The 6999-nt window shown below is 47.1% G+C and overlaps 1 pseudogene; it reads left to right on the top strand.

The window, feature by feature from the left end:
- The window catches only part of LOC124020807, a 105449-nt pseudogene that overhangs the window by 2470 nt on the left and 95980 nt on the right, over positions 1-6999 (top strand).

Below are 6999 nucleotides of genomic sequence, written 5' to 3'. Positions count from 1 at the left end.
GAGACTAGTTAACCAGTCTGACTCTCAGACAGCTCTGCTTCTGACGAGACTAGTTAACCAGTCTGACTCTCAGACAGCTCTGCTTCTGACTAGACTAGTTAACCAGTCAACTTTGTCTCTCTGCTTCTGACTAGACTAGTTAACCAGCCGACTCTGTCTCTCTGCTTCTTACTAGACTAGTTAACCAGCCATCTTTGTATCTCTGCTTCTTACTAGACTAGTTAACCAGCCAGCTTTGTCTCTCTGCTTCTGACTAGACTAGTTAGCCAGTCAACTCTCTCTGCTTCTTACTAGACTAGTTAACCAGCCAACTCTCTCTCTGCTTCTTACTAGACTAGTTAGCCAGTCAACTCTCTCTGCTTCTTACTAGACTAGTTAACCAGTCAACTCTCTCTCTGCTTCTTACTAGACTAGTTAACCAGCCAACTTTGTCTCTCTGCTTCTTACTAGACTAGTTAGCCAGTCAACTTTGTATCTCTGCTTCTTACTAGACTAGTTAGCCAGCCAGCTTTGTCTCTCTGCTTCTTACTAGACTAGTTAGCCAGTCAACCGTGTCTCTTCTGACTAGACTAGTTAGCCTGCCAACTTTGTCTCTGCTTCTTACTAGACTAGTTAACCAGCCAGCTTTGTCTCTGCTTCTTACTAGACTAGTTAACCAGCCAACTCTGTCTCTCTGCTTCTTACTAGACTAGTTAGCCTGCCAACTTTGTCTCTGCTTCTTACTAGACTAGTTAGCCAGCCAACTCTGTCTCTCTGCTTCTTACTAGACTAGTTAGCCAGCCAGCTTGGTCTCTCTGCTTCTTACTAGACTAGTTAGCCAGTCAACTGTGTCTCTTCTTACTAGACTAGTTAGCCTGCCAACTTTGTCTCTGCTTCTTACTAGACTAGTTAGCCAGCCAACTCTGTCTCTCTGCTTCTTAGTAGACTAGTTAGCCAGCCAGCTTTGTCTCTCTGCTTCTTACTAGACTAGTTAGCCAGCCAACTTTGTCTCTCTGCTTCTTACTAGACTAGTTAGCCAGTCAACTCTCTCTCTGCTTCTTACTAGACTAGTTAGCCAGTCAACTTTGTCTCTCTGCTTCTGACTAGACTAGTTAACCAGCCGACTCTGTCTCTCTGCTTCTTACTAGACTAGTTAACCAGCCATCTTTGTCTCTCTGCTTCTTACTAGACTAGTTAACCAGCCAGCTTTGTATCTCTGCTTCTTACTAGACTAGTTAACCAGCCAGCTTTGTCTCTCTGCTTCTGACTAGACTAGTTAGCCAGTCAACTCTCTCTGCTTCTTACTAGACTAGTTAACCAGCCAACTCTCTCTCTGCTTCTTACTAGACTAGTTAGCCAGTCAACTCTCTCTGCTTCTTACTAGACTAGTTAACCAGTCAACTCTCTCTCTGCTTCTTACTAGACTAGTTAACCAGCCAACTTTGTCTCTCTGCTTCTTACTAGACTAGTTAGCCAGTCAACCTTGTATCTCTGCTTCTTACTAGACTAGTTAGCCAGCCAGCTTTGTCTCTCTGCTTCTTACTAGACTAGTTAGCCAGTCAACTGTGTCTCTTCTGACTAGACTAGTTAGCCTGCCAACTTTGTCTCTGCTTCTTACTAGACTAGTTAACCAGCCAGCTTTGTCTCTGCTTCTTACTAGACTAGTTAACCAGCCAACTCTGTCTCTCTGCTTCTTACTAGACTAGTTAGCCTGCCAACTTTGTCTCTGCTTCTTACTAGACTAGTTAGCCAGCCAACTCTGTCTCTCTGCTTCTTACTAGACTAGTTAGCCAGCCAGCTTGGTCTCTCTGCTTCTTACTAGACTAGTTAGCCAGTCAACTGTGTCTCTTCTTACTAGACTAGTTAGCCTGCCAACTTTGTCTCTGCTTCTTACTAGACTAGTTAGCCAGCCAACTCTGTCTCTCTGCTTCTTAGTAGACTAGTTAGCCAGCCAGCTTTGTCTCTCTGCTTCTTACTAGACTAGTTAGCCAGCCAACTTTGTCTCTCTGCTTCTTACTAGACTAGTTAGCCAGTCAACTCTCTCTCTGCTTCTTACTAGACTAGTTAGCCAGCCAGCTTTGTCTCTCTGCTTCTTACTAGACTAGTTAGCCAGCCAAGTTTGTCTCTCTGCTTCTTACTAGACTAGTTAGCCAGCCAGCTTTGTCTCTCTGCTTCTTACTAGACTAGATAACCAGCCAGCTTTGTCCCTCTGCTTCTTACTGGACTAGTTAACCAGCCATCTTTGTCTCTCTGCTTCTTACTAGACTAGTTAGCCAGCCAACTTTGTCTCTCTGCTTCTTACTAGACTAGTTAGCCAGCCAACTTTGCCTCTTCTTACTAGACTAGTTAGCCAGCCAACTTCGTCTCTCTGCTTCTTACTAGACTAGTTAGCCAGCCAGCTTTGCCTCTTCTTACTAGACTAGTTAGCCAGCCAACTTCGTCTCTCTGCTTCTTACTAGACTAGTTAGCCAGTCAACTCTCTCTCTGCTTCTTACTAGACTAGTTAGCCAGCCAGCGTTGTCTCTCTGCTTCTTACTAGACTAGTTAGCCAGCCAACTTTGTCTCTCTGTTTCTTACTAGACTAGTTAGCCAGCCAACTCTCTCTCTGCTTCTTACTAGACTAGTTAGCCAGCCAACTCTCTCTCTGCTTCTGACTAGACTAGTTAGCCAGCCAACTGTGTCTCTCTGCTTCTTACTAGACTAGTTAGCCTGCCAACTTTGTCTCTCTGCTTCTTACTGGACTAGTTAACCTGCCAACTTTGTCTCTCTGCTTCTTACTGGACTAGTTAGCCAGCCGACTTTGTCTTTCTGTTTCTTACTAGACTAGTTAGCCAGCCAGCTCTGCCTCTTCTTACTAGACTAGTTAGCCAGCCAGCTTTGTCTCTCTGCTTCTTACTAGACTAGTTAGCCAGCCAGCTTTGCCTCTCTGCTTCTTACTAGACTAGTTAGCCAGCCGACTTTGTCTCTCTGTTTCTTACTAGACTAGTTAGCCAGCCAGCTTTGCCTCTTCTTACTAGACTAGTTAGCCAGCCAACTTCGTCTCTCTGCTTCTTACTAGACTAGTTAGCCAGTCAACTCTCTCTCTGCTTCTTACTAGACTAGTTAGCCAGCCAGCGTTGTCTCTCTGCTTCTTACTAGACTAGTTAGCCAGCCAACTTTGTCTCTCTGTTTCTTACTAGACTAGTTAGCCAGCCAACTCTCTCTCTGCTTCTTACTAGACTAGTTAGCCAGCCAACTCTCTCTCTGCTTCTGACTAGACTAGTTAGCCAGCCAACTGTGTCTCTCTGCTTCTTACTAGACTAGTTAGCCTGCCAACTTTGTCTCTCTGCTTCTTACTGGACTAGTTAACCTGCCAACTTTGTCTCTCTGCTTCTTACTGGACTAGTTAGCCAGCCGACTTTGTCTCTCTGTTTCTTACTAGACTAGTTAGCCAGCCAGCTCTGCCTCTTCTTACTAGACTAGTTAGCCAGCCAGCTTTGTCTCTCTGCTTCTTACTAGACTAGTTAGCCAGCCAGCTTTGCCTCTCTGCTTCTTACTAGACTAGTTAGCCAGCCGACTTTGTCTCTCTGTTTCTTACTAGACTAGTTAGCCAGCCGACTTTGTCTCTCTGCTTCTTACTGGACTAGTTAGCCAGTCGACTTTGTCGCTCTGCTTCGAGAAGGGAAGAGGCTTACTCTAAAATTGATTAAAGTGTTTTTCCCCTCATCAATCTACACACAATACTCCATAAGGACATTGCAAAAACAGGTTTTTATTGATTTTTTGCTCATTTATTTTAAAATAAAAAGCTGAAGTATCACATTTCCTTAAGTGTCCTTAAGTATCCAGACCTTTTACTCAGTACTTTGTTGAAGCACCTTTGGCAGCGATTACAGCCTCCAGTCTTCTTGGGTATGACCTCTACAAGCTTGTATTTGGGGAGTTTCTCCCAGTCCTCTCTGCAGATCCTCTCAGGCTCTGTCTGGTTGGATGGAGAGTTTCTCCCATTCCTCTCTGCAGATCCTCTCTGTCAGGTTGGACGGGGAGTTTATCCCATTCTCCTCAGCAGATCCTCTCAGGCTCTGTCTGGTTGGATGGGGAGTTTCTCCAGAGCGATTCTGTAGGTAAAAGATGGCTCAACTTACCTCGCTCTCCCCTCTACATTGAACACTATATGACAAACAGAAAAGCAATGGTCAAGAATGAAGCGATTCAGAAGTGCCTTTGTTAGGAGTGTGTTAGTTTACTCAAGCTGTTTGTAGTCCCGGTGTTATACAGGAAGTGATGCTGTGGTCCGTGAGGAGTGTGTGTGTTATACAGGAAGTGATGCTGTGGTCTGTGGGAGTGTGTGTGTTATACAGGAAGTGATGCTGTGGTCCGTGAGGAGTGTGTGTGTGTGTGTGTTATACAGGAAGTGATGCTGTGGTCCGTGAGGAGTGTGTGTGTGTGTTATACAGGAAGTGATGCTGTGGTCCGTGAGGAGTGTGTGTGTGTGTGTTATACAGGAAGTGATGCTGTGGTCTGTGGGAGTGTGTGTGTTATACAGGAAGTGATTCTGTGGTCCGTGGGAGTGTGTGTGTTATACAGGAAGTGATGCTGTGGTCCGTGGGAGTGTGTGTGTTATACAGGAAGTGATGCTGTGGTCTGTGGGAGTGTGTGTGTGTGTTATACATGAAGTGATGCTGTGGTCCGTGGGAGTGTGTTATACAGGAAGTGATGCTGTGGTCCGTGGGAGTGTGTGTGTTATACAGGAAGTGATGCTGTGGTCTGTGGGAGTGTGTGTGTGTTATACATGAAGTGATGCTGTGGTCCGTGGGAGTGTGTGTGTTATACAGGAAGTGATGCTGTGGTCCCTGGGAGTGTGTTATACAGGAAGTGATGCTGTGGTCCGTGGGAGTGTGTGTTATACATGAAGTGATGCTGTGGTCCGTGGGAGTGTGTGTGTTATACAGGAAGTGATGCTGTGGTCCATGGGAGTGTGTGTGTTATACAGGAAGTGATGCTGTGGTCCGTGGGAGTGTGTGTGTTATACAGGAAGTGATGCTGTGGTCCGTGAGGAGTGTGTGTGTTATACAGGAAGTGATGCTGTGGTCTGTGGGAGTGTGTGTGTGTTATACAGGAAGTGATGCTGTGGTCTGTGGGAGTGTGTGTGTGTTATACATGAAGTGATGCTGTGGTCCGTGGGAGTGTGTGTGTTATACAGGAAGTGATGCTGGGGTCCATGGGAGTGTGTGTGTTATACAGGAAGTGATGCTGTGGTCTGTGGGAGTGTGTGTGTGTTATACAGGAAGTGATGCTGTGGTCCGTGGGAGTGTGTGTGTTATACAGGAAGTGATGCTGTGGTCCGTGGGAGTGTGTGTGTTTGTGTTATACAGGAAGTGATGCTGTGGTCCGTGGGAGTGTGTGTGTGTTATACAGGAAGTGATGCTTTGGTCCGTGGGAGTGTGTGTTATACAGGAAGTGATGCTGTGGTCCGTGGGAGTGTGTGTGTGTTATACAGGAAGTGATGCTTTGGTCCGTGGGAGTGTGTGTGTGTTATACAGGAAGTGATGCTGTGGTCCGTGGGAGTGTGTGTTATACAGGAAGTGATGCTGTGTTCACCATATTTGTAAACATTTGGTCAGTCTACTTGTCTCAAAGATCCTCCTCGTCAACTCCATAACCATCAACCTCCATGTTAACATCATCACCTCACACCTCATCTCCTCACACCTCATCTCCTCATACCTCATCTCCTCACACCTCATCACCTCACACCTCATCTCCTCACACCTCATCACCTCACACCTCATCTCCTCACACCTCATCTCCTCACACCTCATCTCCTCACACCTCATCTCCTCACACATCATCACCTCACACCTCATCACCTCACACCTCATCACCTCACACCTCATCTCCTCACACCTCATCTCCTCACACCTCATCACCTCACACCTCATCACCTCACACCTCATCACCTCACACCTCATCACCTCACACCTCATCTCCTCACACCTCATCACCTCACACCTCACACCTCATCTCCTCACACCTCATCACCTCACACCTCATCTCCTCACACCTCATCACCTCACCTTCCCTGTGTTGTGGTGAACGCTTCCCCCTAATAAGGTTTGTTTTGATTTAGAGGCACATAGCTCACGGCTTGATCCCTGCAGCCACCATCGCCCCCCGGCCTGCTGTACCCCGTACCCCTCCCCCTCGCAGCCCGTACCCCTCTCCAGAAAGACCCAGGTACCTATATGGAACATACACCTCACAAACGGGGTTGCATCCCAAATGGCATCCTGTACCCTATATAGAATGCACACCTTTTCACCAGGGCCCGTAGGATAGTGCGTTTATGTAGGGAATAGGGTGTCATTTGGGATGCACATTCAACTCTGTCTGACGTCTTTCTCTCCTCTTCCCTTCTCGTTCCTTGTCACCTCGTTCCTTGTCTCCTCGTTCCTTGTCTCCTCGTTCCTTGTCTCCACTTCCCTTCTCGTTCCTTGTCTCCTCGTTCCTTGTCTCCTCGTTCCTTGTCTCCACTTCCCTTCTGGATCCTTGTCTCCTCGTTCCTTGTCTCCTCGTTCCTTGTCTCCACTTCCCTTCTGGTTCCTTGTCTCCTCGTTCCTTGTCTCCTCGTTCCTTGTCTCCACTTCCCTTCTGGTTCCTTGTCTCCTCGTTCCTTGTCTCCTCGTTACTTGTCTCCTCGTTCCTTGTCTCCACTTCCCTTCTGGTTCCTTGTCTCCTTGTTCCTTGTCTCCTCGTTACTTGTCTCCACTTCCCTTCTGGTTCCTTGTCTCCTCGTTCCTTGTCTCCACTTCCCTTCTGTCTCCACTTCCCTTCTGGTTCCTTGTCTCCTCGTTCCTTGTCTCCACTTCCCTTCTGGTTCCTTGTCTCCTCGTTCCTTGTCTCCTCGTTCCTTGTCTCCACTTCCCTTCTGGTTCCTTGTCTCCTCGTTCCTTGTCTCCTCGTTCTTTGTCTCCTCGTTCCTTGTCTCCACTTCCCTTCTGGTTCCTTGTCTCCTCGTTCCTTGTCTCCTCGTTACTTGTC

This window comes from Oncorhynchus gorbuscha, unplaced genomic scaffold (assembly GCF_021184085.1).
Source record: "Oncorhynchus gorbuscha isolate QuinsamMale2020 ecotype Even-year unplaced genomic scaffold, OgorEven_v1.0 Un_scaffold_922, whole genome shotgun sequence".
Taxonomy (NCBI): Eukaryota; Metazoa; Chordata; class Actinopteri; order Salmoniformes; family Salmonidae; genus Oncorhynchus; species Oncorhynchus gorbuscha.
This window is presented reverse-complemented; position numbering and strand designations above follow the sequence as displayed.